Source organism: Mesoplodon bidens (assembly GCF_964165515.1).
Source record: "Mesoplodon bidens genome assembly, chromosome: 13".
NCBI lineage: Eukaryota > Metazoa > Chordata > Mammalia > Artiodactyla > Ziphiidae > Mesoplodon > Mesoplodon bidens.
In genome coordinates, this window is record NC_138169.1 from 66,397,096 (window position 1) to 66,413,126 (window position 16,031).

The 16,031-nt window shown below is 44.1% G+C and overlaps 1 protein-coding gene across 1 annotated transcript in view; it reads right to left on the minus strand.

Annotated features, from left to right (window-relative positions):
- Positions 1–16,031, minus strand: part of MYO5B (myosin VB) — a gene marked incomplete at its 3' end in the record, with an annotated part of 387,279 nt that overhangs the window by 271,275 nt on the left and 99,973 nt on the right. The window lies entirely within an intron of this gene.

Consider the following 16,031-nt stretch of genomic DNA (forward strand, 5'->3'; position numbering starts at 1 on the left):
TAAAAAGACATCTTAGAGACTGCATTATAAAGCAGAATGTTAACAGAATCGTATTATGCTTGTCTGCATGCATCCACCATCTATACACACATCAGCAAAACCCACCAGATGAATACGTAAGTATAGCAACAAAGAGGCCCAGGTGTTTACTAGTCAGGGTAAGTACTGGAGATGCCAGTTCTGATTCATGAGGCACCTTTTCTCAGGAGGTAAGCCCTCTTGTGTGGAAAGCACAGCTGATGTTAGGTTCAGAAAAACCAAGATGAGAAGGGCCTGGCACTCTGCCCTCTCTGCAGGGGAGAGGACAAAAACTTCCTCAGAAACCAACAATACAAAGGAGAAAGGGCCACAAGAGCAGGGTGGGTTGGATGCCATCAGACTCAGAGGTGGCAGGGATTCTGTTAGCTGGAAAGGTAAGAAGGCTTTATGGAAGTAGTGACATTTGAGCAAAGCTTTGAAGGACATGCAAGATTTGAACACGCAAAGACAGGGACTACCAGGAAGAGACTCACATGTAGGACACACAGCAAGCTGTGTGGGTGAGGGGGCACCTGCGGTAAGGCTAGCTGTGGACTGGGTGTGCAGAGAAAGGCAGAAGGAAAAGGCTGGGAAGTCAGGATTGTAGCAGACCATGGAGGAACCCAGAACACCTTTCCAGGGGCGGAGGAATTCAAGCTTTAGGAACCTACCGAAAGTTTCTGAACCAGATAAAGGTGATATCAGAACTGAGCCTCAGAAAACTTCACTTGACAGATATGTAAGGAACAGCTACCACACACATCAGAAAAATAAGTGATGTGGAGTCCATGTATCACCACCACAGACACTGCTTAAACACAGGTGGCCACACCGGTGAAACCACACAGATGAAATATTTTTCAGGTGACTAAAATCTTTAAAACAAAAATTATGTTCCTTTCTGTGTAACCCCAGGTTAGCTTATTAGGAATAAAATAGAACAGTGAATTTTTTTAATCTACAGTTTTACATATCCTCTCATATAACCCTTTAGTCCTGCCCCTCTTCAAAGACCAGCTCGAGCCTGTACTTCAGAAATTACTAAATTTCTCCTATTGTCTGTATTATGCATTTGAGCACATTGCCATTTAAAATGCATGGATTCATGTATGTATAATTTATATCCCCCCATCTTCCAAAAATGATTTGTAGCAAAGTAATTCATTTCATACTGTCTTTTCTAGTCATTGTTTTGCATATCTATCTTATCTACATGATAAACTTCTGAAAAAGCATTGTGTATTATACATCTTTGGTTCTTCCAAAATCCTCAATCCAGTAGAGGCATATGCTAGTGCCTGACAGATTCTTTTTGATTGATTTCTATTGCTCCCTTTCTTGGTAATATCATTTGGGAGAAAAAGTCTCTCTAAAGTGTCCATTATTCCTGGCTAATCTTTATTATTCCTGTCCATTACACTAGCAAAAGCAATCTTCCAGAAGGCATACCAGTTTCCTTTTTAAGTACTATTTTTTAGAGTTTATCAAAAGCTCAAGTTATAGGAACCCTTATTCAAGTGTTAGAAATATAAAAAGCAAACCAAAATTTCTCCTCTGAAGGAAACTAACAAAGGGTACTCATGGAAGACAGACTTCAGGTCTGCCCACGAGAACGAACCCATTGCTTGCTGACAGGGTGATACAGACTGAATGTTTGTGTCTCTCCGGAATTCATTATGTTGAAACCTAATTCCCAACGTGATGGTGCTTGGAGGTGGGGTCTCTGGGAGGTGACTGGGTCATGAGGGTGGAGCCCCCAAGAACAGGATCAGTGCCCTTATAAGAGGCTGAAGAGCCCAGAGTTCTCCCCTTCCAACATCTGAGGACACAGAGAGAAGATGGCTATCCATGAAACAGAAAGCACCCCTGACCAGACACTGAATCTGCCAGTGCCTTGATCATGGACTCACAGCCTCCACAAGGAGAAATACATTCCTGTTGTTTAAAAGTCGCTTAATCTATGGTGTTCTATTACAATAGCCCAAATGGACAGGGAATCCATGAAACAACAGCTGTGGGATGTTACCTAACATCCCTTATTGGGTTTGTCTCCATATCCATCTAGAATTCAACAACCAACATTCATAAGCTGTACAGCCAGCATTTACAGGAAGCCAGGAAATCACCCCCCCCCCCCGCCACGGGTGGGTTGCTCTTCCTACTACTGATGCCGCCCCTTCCTTTTTTATCCTTCTTTTAAGGAGATTTTTTTAAACCAAAATTTCAAAATGTAATGTTTAAAATCAAAGCAGAATAGCTTCCTAGCCTCTTAGGTACCAAAGTCTTCCTACAACTGACCTGGCGCGTGTTACAATGCAACACAGCGTGGCTACTACCTCTTGGATCCATTTAGGGAGAACCTCATTGTATCACCACTTCACTTATAACATGGTCCCACATCCTCCTGTAGCATTAAGTGAGAGTTTTCTTTATCAATATTCAAACAAGCTGTATTCTAAGTTCTAAGTCTGTAACTCAGAATTCACTTTTTCCATAGAAACCACCCTAGAAGTGATAAGTTCCCAGGACAGTTCACACAGCCGATATACCCAAAATATAGTAAACATGTTTCTATGAGGAAGTGCATTCAAATCACATATCAGCAGGTGTTCTTGGGTATCTTTGTGCCACCAGGAAAAGGGAATTCTTAGTAAGGGCTCCACCTGTGCATGTGGGTACACTGCAGTCACTCACTACTTGGACAAAGAAAACTGGACAAAGTCCTATCCTATCATTCAAATGCACTTGACGTTTATAAAGGAATTGTTAAATATCTGGCAGCCCATCTTACAGCAGCTCTGACTGATCAATGAGTACTTAGTATATAAGTGTTGTGCATTCCCCTCCTACCCACAGATTGATAGAAGCTCTCGCCCCCCAAGTTCTTTAGCACTTTATAGACAAAGTCTCCTACTACATTTACAGATTTTACTCATATTCAACTTATTTTCATACCCATCCTTGTATTCTTGGTAATTCCGTCACCACCACAAGTACTAAAAAGCTATCATTACCATTTATAGATAGTGCTTCCTAGTAGTCAGCATACACGAATCTTATCCCTTAATCCTTACAACCGTCCCATGAAGTGGGCAGACTCAGAAGTTAAGGGATGTACCTAAAACAAAAAGCAACTGGTAGCCCCCAAACTGGGGGGGTTCAAATCTGGCTCCTATTCTGCCTTCTTTCCATCACTCCAGGCTGCTTCTCTCCTTGTGCAGGAGGCTCTCAGGGTACACGGGCAGCCACTTGTTTATCAAATGAGCCACATGCCCAAGGGCCACCTGACTTATCACCACACCCTGTTACCCACAGCTGAGTACCCCCAACCCCAACTTCTGTTCAGTGACTGCTTGCAGCTTCTGTAGATTTAAACTCCCATTTACACACAGGTTTGTACTGAAATTTTCCCAAACCCTTTAATATTAACACACTAAAAGGAAAAAACGGGGGAAATGGGACTACAAAAGTCAAGGGTTTGGCCAAGGGGGTGAGGATGTACTGAGGCCATCCTCAAAAGTCTAGGAGAAACAGGGGACCTGGTCAGGTCCGCCCCATCAGGAGCTGTCACTGGAATTATAGCCAAGCCCTCTACCAGTGGACTTGGGCTATTTTGGGCCTGTTACTTCATAAGATTCTAGCATCTGCTAAGCTTCTTCAGGTTTCTAATTTCAGCTGCAAAGACAGAGTCCAGGAAATGAGGCAGACACATCTAAGGGCCTGCAGAAACAAAGAGAAGAATCCAAATGAATAACTGCCTGCCTTGAAGGGATTTCAAATAAGAGGCTCAAAAGATGGAAAGAAACAATCAGGAGAGGGAAATGACAGACAAGAAAACCACAGGAGCAGAGACACAGCCCTAAGCTGAAATTCAAAAGAATCATGAAACCAAGAAACAGTGACGGGAGAGGCATTAAAAGGGATGACTGAGTCCTGCATTTGAAAAATGCGTAGAGGACTCTACAAAGGTTAAGTGACAAACCCAACGTCACACATCTTAAAGGGGAAGGGAGATTAGCGTGTGGAGCTCCTGCCTCTGGGCACTGTTCTAACAAACCTCAGGAAAGCAGGATGTGTTTGAAACCCATGACTTTGGCTGAGTCAGTTTTTAACGAAAAAGCACCCTGTCTGCTCAAAGATCCTTATAAAAGGGTTATAAAGGTGCCATGGAAACCATGAGGTTCCTGGAAGAGGCCGGTCAAATGCTTAGCTGGACCATAACTCTCAGGTTTTCCAAAAGGGGGATATTCAATTTCCTAAAAAGCCGCTGTAATGAATGAATGCCTCTGACATACAGGAGCTCAAAATGAAATTAATGGGGGGAAGAAATGATGCTGTAGTAAGTAGGAACAGAACGCATCAAGTAGATACTCTAACGTTAGTTAACTTACTGCACCACTGAATAAATATCAAGACTGTTGGGCTCCAAAAATACTTGAAGAATTCCAAAGCCTAAATAAGCATGACATAAAATTCAAAATCCATAAAGGAAAAAGACTGACAGATTTGACAACATTCTTTTTAAAGACTCTCCATAAACAAATTTAAAAACAAATGACAGATACGAAACGTTCACAAGGGACTTCCCTGGTGGTCCAGTGGTTAAGACTCCGTGCTCCCACGGCAGGGGGCCCGGGTTCGATCCCTGGTCAGGGAAGTAGATCCCGCATGCTGGAACTAAGGCCTGCCGCAGCCAAGCCCTGCCGCAGCCAAATAAATAAGTGAATATTAAAAAAAAATTCTCAAATGTACAAAGAAAGGTTTAATACCTTATTCTCAAAGCTCCTATAAATCAGGAACAAAATATTAACAACTTATCAATAGACAATTCAAAGAAATTCAAAGAGCCAATCCACATACGAAAAGATGTTCAACCTCACTCATGATTCAAGGAATGACCATTAAGCAGAAGGATACCATTTTTTAACCTAAACGTTTTTGCAAAATATTAAAAGACTTGTAATGCCAAGAGGTAAGGAAACAGGCACAGTCATGCAGAACACAGCACAGCAAAATGGATTAAACCTGGAGGGCAACTTGACCTAGTCAGGTCATGTCTAGGAGTTCTCTCCTATGAAAACACTAGCCCGATGATGAAGTAAATAAATAGGGATATTAACTGCACCATGGTTTATAATTGTACAAATTGAGAATTGGCCTAAATTTCCATCAACCATGGGGTGGAAACATATTGTACAGTCATCCACGTGAATCCTGTAGTAACTAAGATGCAGTAGTAGACGACTACGTACGATTTGGAAAGATAATCAAGGTATATTAAATGAAAAAGTCACAAAAAAGATAATCAAGGTATATTAAATGAAAAAGTCACAAAACGTATACAGTATGATGTTTATTTTGTTAAAAAAACAAACAAACAAACAAACAAACATGGATCTCTGGATACATGGTTTGTGCATGCAAAAGGCTAGTCTGGAAAGTTTACACCAAAACCTAACAGTTTATCTCCAAGCAGGTGGGATTAGAAGAAGGAAGGAGGAAACGTGTTAAGGGGAAGAGTGGTAAGATTAGGAATGACCCTGATTCTCTCTATTGTTTCCTGCATCTTCCTAATTTTCTATAATACTCGAGTTCTTTTGTAGTCAAAAAGAATTCAATGAAAACACTAAAGATTTCATGATGAAATAAAGAGAAAAGGGTAGTTCATTATGAAGGGAAGGGAGAAGCCATCTAGGAGAAAACTACAGAGCTAACCCTCAACCTGTACTACTGTCCTATGGGAACATTTATCAAAAAAAAAAACTCTATGCAGATCAGTGTTGTCTTCATCAAAGATTTAACACAGACTGAGTACTCTGGTGTTCTTAGAATTCTTCATCCACACACCTGGTACGTAACACACAATGCCCATGATGGGGTACTGACTCTTTCTGTAACTATTAGGCCACCAAAAATTGGAACTAGGACCTATTGTCCGTGGACCTGTCCAGTAATAAAAAACCTGTCAGTTTCTTTTCTTTAACATCTTTATTGGAGTATCATTGCTTTACAATGGTGTCTTAGTTTCTGCTTTATAACAAAGTGAATCAGCTATACATATACAAATATCCCCATATCTCTTCCCTCTTGCGTCTCCCTCCTACCCTCCCTATCCCACCCTTCTACGTGGCCACAAAGCACTGAGCTGATCTCCCTGTGTTATGTGGCTGCTTCCCACTAGCTATCTACTTTACGTTTGGTAGTGTATATATGTCCATGCCACTCTCTCACTTCGTCCCAGCTTACCCTTCCCCCTCCCAGGGTAAACCTGACAGTTTTCAACACTTTGTATACAACATTTCTCACAGCAGGACCCTCGGTAGTGTACCCATTTCAAAAGCTGTGCTCCCACTAAACTATCTTCTACTATCATGGTCTGCCTGACAAAGCCATTTATCCTTTGGAGACCGATGCCATGGCATGGCCAGTAATTCCACCTGTGAAACGGAAGCAGGAGTAATTATGGGTTGGCCAAAAAGTGCCTTCAGTTTTTAAGTAAAAATAAAAGACACATTTTTCATTTTCAACAAGAACTTTATTGAAAAATGTATCCACCCTTTTGTTCCACTAGCCTCTGCCATTTTTCAAACAACTTCAGGGCTTCCCTGGTGGCGCAGTGGTTGAGAGTCCGCCTGCCGATGCAGGGGACACGGGTTCGTGCCCCGGTCCGGGAAGATCCCACATGCCGCGGAGCAGCTGGGCCCGTGAGCCATGGCCGCTGAGCCTGCGCGTCCGGAGCCTGTGCTCTGCAACGGGAGAGGCCACAACAGTGAGAGGCCCGCGTACCGCAAAAAAAAAAAAAAAAAAAAAAAACAACTTCATAATTCCATCTTCCCAAAACTTTTTATATTTTTGAGCAAAGAACTGTTCCAGGTGCCTGTTACAGTCTTCCAGGGAATTGAAATTTTTTCCATTAAGAGAATTTTGTAGAGACCTAAATAAATGGAAATCCAAAGGTGCAATGTCTGGTGAATACAGCAGACGAATCCAAACTTCCCAGCCAAACTGTAACAGTTTTTGCCTGGTCATCAAAGAAACATGCGGTCTTACATTATCCTGATGGAAGATTATGTGTTTTCTGTTGACTAATTCTGGTCGTTTTTTGTCGAGTGCTGCTTTCAGTTGGTCTAACTGGAAGCAGTGCTTGTTGGAATTAATCGTTTGGTTTTCCGGAAGGAGCTCATAACAGAGGACTCCCTTCCAATCCCACCATATACACATCACCACCTTCTTTGGATGAAGACCGGCCTTTGCTGTGGTTGGTGGTGGTTCCTTTCGCTTGCCCCATGACCTCTTAACATTCCACATTATTGTACAGTATCCACTTTTCATCGCCCATCACAATTTGTTTTAAAAATGGAACGTTTAAGTAAAGAATCGCGTGTGGAAATATGGTCAAGAAGGTTTTTTTCACTTAACTTAAGTGGAACCCAAACATCAAAGCGATGAACATAACCAAGCTGGTGCAAATGATTTTCAACGCCTGATTGGGATATTTTGATTATGTCAGCTATTTCCCGCATGGTATAACGTTGAATGTTCTCAATTAATGTCTCGATTTGATTGCTATCAACTTCAACTGGTCTACCCGACTGTGGAGCATCGTCCAGCAAGAAATCTCCAGCACGAAACTCTGCAAACCACTTTTGACATATTCAATCAGTCACATAACCTTCACACACTGCACAAATCTTTTGCATTTCAGTTGCGTTTTTACCTTTCTTGAAATAATAAAGCATAATATGCCAAAAATGTTGCTTTTTTCTTCTACCTTCAATATTAAAATGGCTACACAAAAATTCACCAATTTTGATGTCTTTTTTTAAATGCATGCTAATGTGACAACTGTCACATACAATCTAACAAAATTGTTTCGAATGAAGTTAAAGACAACAGTGCTACTAGAGCCATCTTACGGAAAAAAAACAAACGAACCTTTTGGCCAACCTCACACTTGCGTTTTCCTCCTCAGCACACCAGGGCCTGTAGTTAACCCATGAAATAAAGGGAGTGAAGCAAGATCTTAAGAGTAAAAAGGCTAAAAGCAGCTTTATCACAGTGCCATTTCTGATTCTCCACCCAACACTTGGTACTGGCTTCCATAATGAAGGAGGCACGTGCACTGGGCTCCATGAGTGAGAGGGGCTCCGTCCTCACACAGGTGGTGGGTCTGCACCAAGCCATGGACACACCCATGCCCAGCCCTCGTTGTGAATAAGGACCAGCATCTGCGAGGCTGGCTGGCCTTGGGGAAACAGAGCCTATAAACACTAAACAGAAGGGCATGAACCCTGGGGCCTAGGCTGACCAATCGCTTACTCTGACCACCCGTATGAGGAGTGTCCACACTTCAGGGGGGCTCGTGTGCAAACACACCCACCAGAACTTACTCATCCAGATGTGAGTCACGTCATTCAAAGTAGTTTTCCAAGAGCCCGAACAATAGCTGTTATGGTTTCTACATGAACCACCTTCACGGGCTGTAGGTTTTCACATATCCTCAGGGGTCAAAGTGTGTTCCATCTTTAGTGAGAATGGAATTACTTGAAAGTAAGGTGTGAGTCAGTCCCAAATTTAGGGAACAAGATAGGACAGTAACACCCACCTCCCAATTCTAATTACTTCTGGCTACTCTCCTGGTCACCAAGCTCAGAACCTCGGAAAAAACTTTCTTCTGCCTCATTTCCCGACCTCTAACTAAGATGACCAAGTAATTTACTACCCAAACTGGGACACTTCTAAGAGTGAAAGGAAGCCCTTTTAATGTTAGCTTGATGCATATGAAATGGCCACCTGGGATCATTTTTGACCTACAGAAAGGCAGCTTCATATGATTCATCTATGCCAGGTCAATAGGCATAAACCGTGCATCTCTGGTGCAAACAAAGACATATGGTCACCCAGCACCTAAGCCATCACCAAACCCTTTCCCACCTGCTTCCCACACCAACCCTTTCCCTTTCCCCATTTGAATCATCTTGGTTCAGGCATTCTTAGCCTTTAAACTTAGGCTGCCAAGTGCTATGGTCTCCTTGCCTTCAGGCTCTCTCCTCTCCAACCCATCCTACGAATAGCTAGGAGATCCCCCTTCCTAAAACACAGGTCTGGCCTTTCACTCCTTGTTTGAGAAGGATCAGTGGTTCCCAGAGCCTCTTTCAGGCTGTTATTCAAGGCCCTTGGTGCTCTCTGGCCACTGTCTCCACGCTCTCCTTTGTTCAGTCTGACCTTTATGAGATGCCCACTTCCCCAGCATCATCCCCACTTCTATATGAGTGTAAGTCCTTTGCCTCTGGCCTCGTTCACACTGAATATCCTTAAAAATTGACACACACACCCCCGCACCCTGCCTTGCATTCCTACTTCCTGTCCTGTTCCCACCTCCTCTTAGTCTCTAACTTCCCACTCGCCCAGGGGCCCAACACTGGATTCTATGCTGGCTCCTCAGCTTGGCCACAATATACCCCTCATCTCTGACCAACATCTGCTCTCAGATGCTCTGGGAGACCCCTGCTGAGCCAGCCCAGACCCTGAAGCCTCACCTGGCACCCACCCACGGGGCCGGTGTGATGAGGAACTGTCTCTGCACATGCAGTCAGCCAGTCCAATGGAACTATCCCATTTCCTGAGCAAGCCCTGGACTTCCTGGTTGTTGGTATGGTTCCCTCTTCCTGGAAGGCCCCTCCCTCCCTTATCTTATCCTCCTAAAATCCTCCCCATTCTTCATGACTTCAGCCTTCTCTGACTTTCCTCCCACACCCATTCCACACAGATGAACCTCTTGAATCCATGTCACCTCCCTCATCACATGCCAATGCATCCCGCTTGTCCCAGGGTTGCCCATACACTTATATCAACCAGACTGTAGGCTCCACAAAAGCAGCCATAACCATTCTTTTGAGTCTCAGACCTACTGCACTACCTGGCTCATCGAAAGTGCTCAATAAAGACTTAGTTAGTTGTACTGATGAAATGTGTTTGGTCCATGTGTAAATTATAAGATGGCTTGAATGCAAGTAGAACTTCCAAAACTTCCTGAGCAATAGCCGTGTGGTTAGAATAGTCCTAAAATAATAATGTAAATGTAAATTCTGATATATTTGTTAAAAATCATTCATCACTTTATAGCAGCAGAATATAGGGCTTATTATCCAGGCAGTAAGCATGATGGATTTGAAGATATAACAGGCAAAAAGCTTTAGGTTCCAAATTAGGCATCATCAAATGACACAAGCCAGTGGTCAGGGAGGGAGAGTAAAACTCCAACACAAGTCCCAAGCCTTGAAATGTCTACAGGCAAACCCCTGACAGCTCATGAAGCAGCTGCAGGTGCCAAAGGACTCAATGCCAACAAAGAAACCAGGGCAGTAGATCACAGGCCCTGGTGAAACTGAGATTCAAGTGAAACTGAGATGGAGCAGTGAAAGAAACATGAAACTGAAGACAGCACAACCTGGGATTGGCAAAGGAAAGTCAGCAGTCACGAAACTGATACTCAATCCTCAACAAAGGGGAAACTACATACAGTTTTTGCCTAAGAGGCTAGAGGTGTGAGCCAGGAAAGGACAAGACTGACCAGCCCCACTGAAGTCCAGGCAAGAGACCACCTGTCAAGATCAGAGTAAATGATTCCCTGCAAAATTAATGGACACTTCCTCCACAATGTAATTTGCTTATTATAGCTAACATTCTCCATTGAGCAAGTCAGTTTGTGTGTTTACCTAGAGGTATACTTTAACAGTCAATATTCAGAGTGGTAGAGACACTACTTTGCTTAAAATCAGTTGTTTCTTTCCTTATTGCTCAAACTGTTTAAGGGCCAAGGTGTCAATGGCAATTGTTGCTTTGGAGAACAGGCTCCAAACCTAGCTGCCACATTCTCTGGATTCCAATTAAAGTATAACATTCATATCACATGTCCCAAAGACCCCATCAAAATCAATATTAAAATATGTACCAAGTACCAAGCTAGCTATCATCATAAAGAAAACACAGATAAAGGGGAAAAACCATCCCTCACTTCAAGCAGCTTATAAACTACAACTCAGTTTTGAAAAACAGTTAAGCCTCCAACAGTGTGGGTACAGACTGGAAGTGCAACGGGGTGGGGTTGGATTAACTGGAAAAGGCTGCCAGAGGTGGTGCGATTGAAACAGAAGGAAAAGGCCAAACACTTAGAAACAGGAGTAAACCAATGAAGACCATGGTAACATAAGGCAGACAACGTAGTAAGCTCTCCTGGATGATCAGTGCAATAACTCTCAACTACCTGCTCCTGCGGCATGGGTAACTCAGGTACCAACAGAAGTCAACTGAGGAATGGCTCAGGGAAGAGATCTTCACCAGAGGGGAGCAGGTCAGAACGTGGAACCCGACCCACACAGGCCCTGCAACTAAAGACGAAAAACCCTGAGGACACCGAGGCCATCTGCCCCCTAAGTACCTCCCTCAGCACCCAACTGACCGTCAGTATTGTACACCTTTATCCTCCGCTGAATGAATGTGAAGAATAGATAGCAGTGACCTCTAGATGAATGATCCAAGCACAACTCTAAGAGCAGAGTGACCCTTAGTAACTGCTTAGGCTTGAAACACAACTTTTCCATTTTGTCTGCATTTAATCCACCTTCTCTAACCATGGATGCAACACACGTTCCAGCATGTCTAAATCTGGAGTTCCTTAATGAAGTTTGAAGTTGCACATTTCCAACTTGAGACATTTTCTATGTCCTTATCTTTTGTACCTAATGGTCAGAATAAAAACAATTGAAATATGGGGAGGAAAAAGAAAACCTACTTGAAACAGAAAATGCATGTCAGGCAATAGTGGGAAATGGGTTTGGACAGGTCGGGTAAGGCAGATTTGGGAGGCTTCTCAGCACTAGAGGCTGTCAGAGGCTCCAGGACAGATCAGTGACATGTGAAGACCATGCTTCAGGACTGGTTGTCCAGCAACAGTGATACACACAGGAGAGTCCAAGGGAGACATGAGAGAACAGAAGCTTGACAAGGTGTCTGAGTTTCCTTCCACTTCCAAAGTCCTGGCTTAGATACAGAGCCAGCAGCCTTACCTCTTAAGTGAGTAAAATGCAGGTGACTCTTGAGATTCTTACCTCCAAGGGATCATCCCAGAACACAACGACCTTACCCTAAGTGAGAAGGTCTCAACCACGGGTGATCTTGATCCCCCAGGAGATGTTTGGTGAGGTCTACAGACATTTTTGGCTGAGCTTTGAGCTGCTTTTAAGTGGTGGGTTGGAGCTGCACATCCTTTCAGCAATTGCCCCTATGTGCATTCGCAGAATGGTTAGCTGAGGAATACAAGGTATCTTGCAGTTATTTTTCCCCTGCAAACCCAACTTGGTTCACTGATGCTAATGCGCCTCCAACATTGGACACATTAATGTTATCCTCTACCAAAAGGGCTAACTAAATACTGACAAATATTCAACAGGGCCCCATGTGCCTGCCATGAGCTCCTTGGGCTGGTTGAAGACACTGGACATAGGGCTAGGGCTCCATAGTCCACACAGGCCCTCAGTGTCCTACGCCCACCTTCAGGGATTCACCACCCATAACCCAGTGGTTATCTCCCAAACTCAGAGCCAAGATTCACGGCCCAGATGTTTTAGCAAAGCCCTCGCTGGGAACTTAAGGAAGAACATAAAACCACATGCAGGTGTGGTCCAATGACGGCAAGGGAGCAGCAAGTTTCCTCTTGTACAATTAGCACATGTTTGGATATTCACTAGAGTAAATTCTTAAATGACTAATTCAGTTTCACTTTGTCATAGTTAAAGCAAAGTGTTTTATGTGACATATGCTTCTGCTAAATCAGGATCTTGTTTTCCCCTGAGCTGCTACACTGAAGACAATGATGCATGATGCTGGTTCTGCTGCTCATGTGAGGGCTTGAGAGAATGTCTTTTCACACATGGGAATCCCAGCTTCACTGAGCATCTTTGAGGTGTTAACTACCGCGCAGCAATATGCCCACTGACAAGAAAACTTCAGCTACCGTACACAGAGCTATCCTTACATTATGTCCCAGCAGGAAATGGCCTGCATAGTATGAAAGGTGCCTACCACCCTCTCCACCTGATTCCTCACTCCTCCCCCAAAGCACATAATACCAACTGGTTAGATCCAGGACATTGACTACTACGAGGACATGGTCACTGGCGGCCTAAGGTGACACATGGTGCTTCTCCCTTCTCTTCACCTTGTCTCCTCCAGGCCCAGGGATCAGCAAAACTGAACCGGAGATAAAGGCTCCTCAATGTCAGGCCCTCTCTGTTCTCTCCCTCCTGTCTTTGCTTTGCAGGGGACACAACCAGAGCATGGTAAGACCCCTAGACACGGATGTGGCTCAGGTGAGCTGAGGCCATTTCCACCACCCAAAACACTGCAATGCTCTAACCCAGAACTCTGCTTTGGAAGGCACTGGGCTTGGGGCCAATCAAAATCTAGTGGAACTTTGTTTAGTATTTGGTCACTGTTCCTTAAGAGGGTCCCAGGGAAGAGTACAAGTAGTCAGGCATTCTTGAGTCCCTGACCATATCATCTCTGTAGCATGCAATCTTCACTTTAAGTCCTAAGGCAATCTTGATTGCCACACACTACAGTTTAAAAAAAAAAAAGTAACTTAAAAAACCACTCCCCCAGTTTTAACGTGGGGAAAGAAAGGCAGAACGTTCAGAGAGAATTCGCAGAAGGAATGTAACCCAGATGAAGAAAAGCCGGGTAACAAACCTTCCCAATGGTCCAGCGTTGCACAGACCCACTGAGAAGCTAGAGATGTAGATGGCCGCATATTAGGAATACTAAGCCAGAGGGAGAGTCTGCAATTAGTAAGTGACCTTGATACAGAGCAAAGGCTGTTATAGCAGTAACCCAGTCCAGCATGGCCCAGAGGAATGGATCTGAAGCTGGCTATTCCAAGTACGGTTCACACACCAGGAGCAGCAGCAGCAACACCTGGGAGCTTCTTAAAAATGCAGAATCTCCAACCCAGACCCAATGAATGAGAATCTCCATTTTAAAATACCCCCAGGTGTTTTGCACGCACACTTATAGTTTGAGCTTTTCCCCAAATCACCAAGGCAAAAGAACTGCATGGCCCCATGCCAGTCCAGAATTTCTCAAAGGCCTTTCTTTCCTCTCCCCATTTTCTGCTTCAGCCCATAAGTCTTTTCTGCCCTCTCCAGGGAGCAGTGAGAAGGCAGTCTTCTGTCTTACTTCGCCCCAAACTCATTCCTCTCTCAAAGGAGAAGAGTAGTTAGTCCAAAGGACTGGATGTTATCAGCAGGTGGAGTTGTTACACTCCTGAAACAGACTCTGCCCTCTCTCCTTTCTCTCCTGCCCCACCCCTCCTTGTCTGCCTGTGCTCAGGACTGCAGGTTCACCTTGGGCTTCCTGTAAGCATCCTTTGGTCAGCAGACCACGTGGCCTGCTTTGCAGACTCAGAGCCATCTTGGCATTTTGGCAACATCATGACCTCAACAATTTACCAACAGTCCTGAATCTGAGCATACCAGAGCGCTGCCTAGCCATTCCTGAAGCCACCACCTCTAACTAGTTTTTCGTGTGGATATTCTGTCAACCCAAACCACAGAGGCTGAGGAGACAAAGACTCTCTAGCTCAACCCTCCCTGGAAGTTACTGTCAGCATCTCACAATCTTACTCTTATTCAAAACCCTTACATCTCAATCCTTGTGGTTTTTCTTTATAAAGATTCCAGTCAAACTCCTAACAACTCTTTCTAACATTATAACCAGATGGCCCTTTGAAATCTGGTGGGTCCTCACTAATAATCTGCCACCAGAGCATGGAGCTCCAAATGGGTAGAGCAACCAGGAAGCATCATTCTGGAATACGGTTTACATGTTATGTAGTAAGAATCTCCTCCTTAGTAAAAGTACCAGTTTTTTTTTTTTTTAATTTGACTTAGTTTAGGTCGGCACCATGAAAAATTATAATTAAATTTTTCATCTTTGTGATGGTTCTTATCTTTCTTTGGATGAAGAGTAATGCTCAAATAGGGTGGGAATCAGGAAAAAAGGCATTTCCTACAACAATGAAACAAGTTCCTCATTTATAATATCAATAATAACAATGAATTATAGACCACGCTCTCTCTCTTTTTTTTGCCGTACGCGGGCCTCTCACCACTGTGGCCTCTCCCACTGCGGAGCACAGGCTCCAGATGCGCAGGCTCAGCGGCCATGGCTCATGGGCCCAGCCGCTCCGCAGCATGTGGGATCTTCCCAGACCAGGGCACGAACCCGCGTCCCCTGCATCGGCAGGCGGACTCTCAACCACTGAGCCACCAGGGAAGCCCAGACCATGCTCTCTTAAGCTTCAGTTAAGTAAACACAAATCTTTCACGGCCTTTCCCCAAGTTTAAAAATGATAATTCACACTCCTTGACACTGAGCTTATTTCTGTAACACTACAGTTTTGACCTTTTTACCTGGCCTCACAGGCGCATACTCCGATGGAAACCAGGTTACAACCAGAAAAAATGTTAAGGATACACAAGTAGTTTGCAGCTTCTGAACAGAGGCTGAAGGTCACTCCCCCTACTCCTCAGAGGACCACACTCGGGAAGACAGGGATCAAGAACAGAGGTGGGCAGTAGCAGCCACCATACTCCAGGGAGGAGAGCCAATAGGATTTCTCACCACATCAGGCTTTTACGCTGGAGTCACAAGCACAAGCACCAAGCAGGAGCACCTCCAAGAGATTAAAAGGCCCATGATCTATGAAATCTATTTGAAACTCTCCATGGTAGTGGCATACTCTTAGGAGTACGTGATTGTAGAAACCAAGCAGCAACTGAGCACCTAGTGCCTGCAGAAATAAGAACAGGGGGTGAAAGTATCAGACAAATAAGATCTGGAAAGAGAAAAGGAAAGAGGGCAACCCAGGTGACACACAGCTTTTGAATCCTACACCTAATGTGGAGATGGAGCTATTTGATGACACAGATGGTAAGAGGTGAAAATCAAGCCAA